Consider the following 4801-nt stretch of genomic DNA (forward strand, 5'->3'; position numbering starts at 1 on the left):
TGAGAGGACATAGCAGTCAATTTCAATTGAAAACGTAAATTTATCGCAAATATTGGAAATTTAGGGAGCTCTTGAAGAGAAAAAACCTTTTCATTCTTGAGGGAAGAAATAAATAAAAGAGGCTTTTGGTGCTCTGCTCCATTCGAACAAGGATGGTGCCAGAGGCGCGTGTTGCAAGCCAAGTCATAAAAGGCAAATGAAAATCAGAGGAGTTGGAAAATGGACAATGTGCTGTCGCTCTAGGAAGGATGGGATAAAGGGATACAGGCATTGATAGCAGGAGGCATGAAATAATGGATGGGGAGAAAGGGAGAAAGGGATGGCCTGGGAGCCGAGAACCATCAGAAGGAATGGACTGTATCTTCTGCCACACACACACACACACACACAAAAAAAACCTCATCTTTTTTTTTCCGCACGAATCCAACATCAGATCAGCCACATGATTTTTGCAGCAACACCAATCATAGGCCGAATTTTAGATTTAAACCATATTCATTTTTACTTGAACTTTAAGTTAAATTTATTTAAAATTTGAATTTTTCTGTGCCGAAGCTCAGCTCAGCTCAGCTCCGCAGATAGACGAAGGACCGAGTTTGAAGCATTTTAAGATCTGTGCAACGAGTGATTCAATGATTTGTGCACAGCACTCAAAGCGCTCCCAACTCTTGTCATTCATCCGTCAGCATGCGAGCAGCCGATCGATGATGCAACAGTGAATTCGCGTGAAAGGAAGGCGACAGGCTTCTGTCGCTGAAACGCTAAGCCTCGACTGCTCGCACGCTTCCATTCTCCAGCTCGCAATTGTTTTACAGTCAAGCCCTCTTATGGAGAAATCACCAAAGGTTTCTACTAATTCCCATGTCTTCCTCCTCTACAATCTTTTCTCAAACTACGACTACTGCAATAGTTTTCACTGCAGGAGATTGACATGAATAACGAGTTGGAGATAACAAAGGATGATATGGAGAGTGGAGAGGTGTATAAAAAGCCTATAACCATCTCAAATTATTTCCTCCCATTCCCCTTGTCTTATCTAAATACAGGTTTTATTCCCTGTTTATGTCTTCTACTGATATATCTAGTCTCTCCTCTTATGCAAGTGGATGCTTAGGTAGAAAGTGGATGGTCAGCAGGGCACTCCTAAGTAGGTTGTCTACTCAAGATTGATCAGTACAAATGAATTAAGGTAAATATAGGGCCTTAATTTACATTTGCTCGAGGACCTACTATTGCTATTGGTTTTGTTGTTTTCATTGCAGGAGACTGCACTGCTAACGAGCTGGATATTGGGAAAGATGAGATAGAATGTGAAGAGGCATGAAAACCCTATAAACATCTCCAATTTTCCCTCCTCGTTCTCATGCTTAATTTATATGAATGTACTTTTATCCCGTGGTTATATTTCTTATTTATCTATCTATACTCCACTATTCTTATCTCTGGCGGATGCTTAGATGGAAACTGGATGTTTCTTTATTTAAAAAAGAGATATATCGCATAATTATCTTTTCATGCTGATAAAAGCATATGATCCAGTTTAGCTAGGGATCAAAAAAATTGATTATGTTGCTCGTGCAGCTTGCTCAAAGTTCCTGATTGTGTCACTAGCTAGTCAGGCTTGGAGGGTCAGGTTTTTCCGATGACATTCTTCTATGGAGGAGGATATAAACATTGCTAAAGTTTTTTCTTAATCCTTCTTGACTTTATGTTTCATGTTCTTTGGGAAGGGTACTGTGGCCAGTTTTTACCAGTTTAAACCTGCTCATCATGAAGCTTTTGCTGTGCTTGATAAGAGTGTTCAGTTTGGTCAGGTATAGGCTCGATGTGGGCCTATTTATTTCTTAGTTAGTTTAAGTATAACTTGAGGAAATTAGGCATGTCCAGGCTTGAATCTGGCCTAATTATTTCTATACTAGAACTCATGTTCATGAATGAACTTCCTGTATCAATTTATGAATTCTATACCTAATGAAGAGAAGGCTTGTTATTTAAGGTCGCGTTTATTCCTGAGGTTATCTTTTTTGCAGCATTGCTGTTTAGAATGTTCTAGATGGACGATATATTGGTAATCTGGAATGACCTTGGAGAGAAATCTGCAACTTCTGTCAGTTTGAAGTGTTGCTGGAAATTGGACCCGGGGGCAATCTTCGGTCGAGGGAGAGGGAGCAGCGGGTCACCACGGCGGGGCGGCGACCAGTCGGCGGGCGGCGTCCTCCGTTTGGGGTGGTCGGAGAGAGGGATCAGCAGGTTCTCATGGCGGGGCAGCGATCCGTCGGTGGGCGGCGTCCTCCGTCTGGGGTGCCTGCAGACAAGCCGGTGGCCGGGTTTTCCGGCGCCGGCCCTCCGACGCTCAAGTCAGAAGGGGGGCCAAGTGTGTAAGGAGGAGAAGAACAGTGTTTGTAGGGTGCGTAATTTTTCCAAAAAGCCCCCCACTTGAGGGGCCAAGGCTCCCTTGTATAGGCGGGGGTCGGTTTACCTGTGATGTAACGGGGCGAGGCCGTAGTACGGCTCGGCATGTTGTTCAGGTCGGCGCACGATCAGGTGAATCATTGCGTTGATGTCGGCGGTGAGGTCATCGTACGACCTGGGCTTGCACGTTACCAGACGAATTATTGCATTGGTGTCGGAGGTATGGCCGAGATCAGAGACTTATCATGGTTGACTAGACTCTGCTGGGCTAACTTGCCGTGGAGAGCTGAGAGTCCGTAGATGACAGGAGCCATGCGCATTAAATGTGGAGTAAGCCGGAGATCCGCATTAATTGTGGAGTAAGCCGGAGATCCGCATTAATTGTGGAGTAAGCCGGAGATCCGCATTAATTGTGGAGTAAGCCGGAGATCCGCATTAATTGTCGAGTGAACTGGAGGTTTACAGTAGCCATGCGCAATAAATGCCCGGGGGGGCATCAGAGTATGGTCCTCGGCCGGACCTCAGAGGGGCATGGCCGTAGTAGGTGGCTGATAAGGGTAGATTTTGAACATCGGGGTTTTCCTAGGTCGGAGGTCTCGAGGCCGGATGTCTTGAGGTCGGGCGTTCCGAGGTCGGACGCCGACTTCGGCCGTCCAGGGTCGGCGATTGTGCGGCTTCTCGGGGGCATTCGTGTCATTGGGGGGGGGGGAAAGTCTTATTCCCCCAACATGAAGTATCTTCTATGTTTGGTCATATTGAAGTTTAAGATCCTTTTGGCAATAGAACTACATCGATCTGAAACAGTAACCTCGGAATTGAAGTTTAGTGTATTGTTCTATAGTGAGTTCTGAGTCTTCTGATATTGCAGTGGGCTTCTGTGCATCTCAATTTTGAGAAAAAAATTATATATTATATAACGAGGAGTTATAATGTGCCTCGTATGATATACGTAATAACCTTTTAACTTGTATGCAGGATTATGGTGTTAATTATCATGTTGCTTGGCCTGCCATTATATACAATCAACTTAGTACAGCTACTAGATATTGCAGATGCCTTTCCCTAGATGGAATAGACTGTGCAGTTTTCATTAGGAATATTGGAAGATTACAGACTTTCTAACTCCTATTGCTTAACTTTAAGAAGAGTTTCAGAAGAATGTGTGTTTTTAACATAATTATTTTGTCTTTTTTGCAGTGCATTTACAGTTGTTGGAAATTAGAAGCAGTTGAACATCTAAGGTTTAGAGATTATTTTGATAAATCTGACTCAGCAACAGTAAATGCTTTATAACCCAATGCGTTCAAACTCAATGTTTCTGACAACATCTCCAGTACGTGGTTCATCAAACCTACAAAATATAGTGAAATGATTTAAACTTCCGTTTGTTTGCAGTCTGATAGATCCCAAAGAAAGCTTTTAAAGAACCAAGTTTAGATGATCGCATGCTTATGCCTAAAAAGCTAGCCTTCATTACTTAGAGGTAAGCATCTTGGAAGATCCCTGGATTTACTATTATAAAGTCATCAATTTTATTGTTCATTTTTGCTTCTGCTGCAGGCAAGTTTATGTAGGTTAACTTTCCAGGATCAATATGATTGGTATGTTCGATTTCTCAAATATAGTTAACTATGAACCACATGCATGTAACAGTAACTCATTGACATTTAAAAAAAAAAGAAATTACTTTGATTTAATTGATATCAATGCACATTTCTCCTCGTTACAATGGTCTGATGATACCAGCAAGTGCTTGGTCGGATGGTATCAACCTTTGCCATTTAGGCAATGGAGCGGAGCTTCAATTCCCATTGGATTCTGCTCTCAGTGGGTTGCATGGGTATAGAGTAGTAAGGTGGGGATTAGCTGGTTAGCCCCTCCTAATCTCAAACAAAAAACAATGCTGAATTTATGGGTGGGAAGAAAGGTCTATTGATTTTGTACTGCTAAAGCTGAATTTTGCTGCTTCAAAATGGCTTAAAGGTGATATTTTTATTTACGACTCTTTTTTGGACTGTATATTAATCTAAACACACATTATCTAAATATTTTAGACCTATTTTTCCCATTTCTTTTAGTACTGGTTATTGGTTTGTTTGGAAAAACCATAATGTAACCTAACACACGAGGTATAGTTGAGAAGCTTTATAATGATATTACTAAATTTGTGGCGATTTTAGAAATATTTTTTTACTTTTTTCTTTCTGGTTTTCCACACAGAGGGTTTCTTGTTGGTAGTTGATACAGCATGCAAATGAGAACACTACTCTACAACGAAAGTGCAGTAGACATAAAATTTTCTTGGCATCATATATCAATTTCTTATCTGCAAATAGAAGATCATTATTTTGTAAATCTTCTTTATTCTTCAGTCATGGTAGCCACTTGA

The 4801-nt window shown here is 41.6% G+C and overlaps 1 long non-coding RNA gene across 4 annotated transcripts; it reads left to right on the plus strand.

Annotated features, from left to right (window-relative positions):
• The first annotated feature begins 210 nt into the window (after positions 1 to 210).
• LOC113463139 lies at positions 211 to 4591 on the plus strand. 4 transcript variants are annotated; one of them, XR_005508834.1, is made up of 7 exons: positions 211 to 845; positions 923 to 979; positions 1104 to 1189; positions 1263 to 2118; positions 3147 to 3690; positions 3808 to 3895; positions 3973 to 4591. It is a non-coding gene; the product is annotated as an uncharacterized LOC113463139 (long non-coding RNA). The 4 variants fall into 4 exon arrangements; XR_005508837.1 differs by having other exon boundaries at positions 1115 to 1189; XR_005508843.1 differs by lacking the exon at positions 923 to 979 and having other exon boundaries at positions 1115 to 1189.
• The last annotated feature ends 210 nt before the right edge of the window (positions 4592 to 4801 follow it).

Source organism: Phoenix dactylifera, chromosome 2 (assembly GCF_009389715.1).
Source record: "Phoenix dactylifera cultivar Barhee BC4 chromosome 2, palm_55x_up_171113_PBpolish2nd_filt_p, whole genome shotgun sequence".
NCBI classification, from domain to species: domain Eukaryota; kingdom Viridiplantae; phylum Streptophyta; class Magnoliopsida; order Arecales; family Arecaceae; genus Phoenix; species Phoenix dactylifera.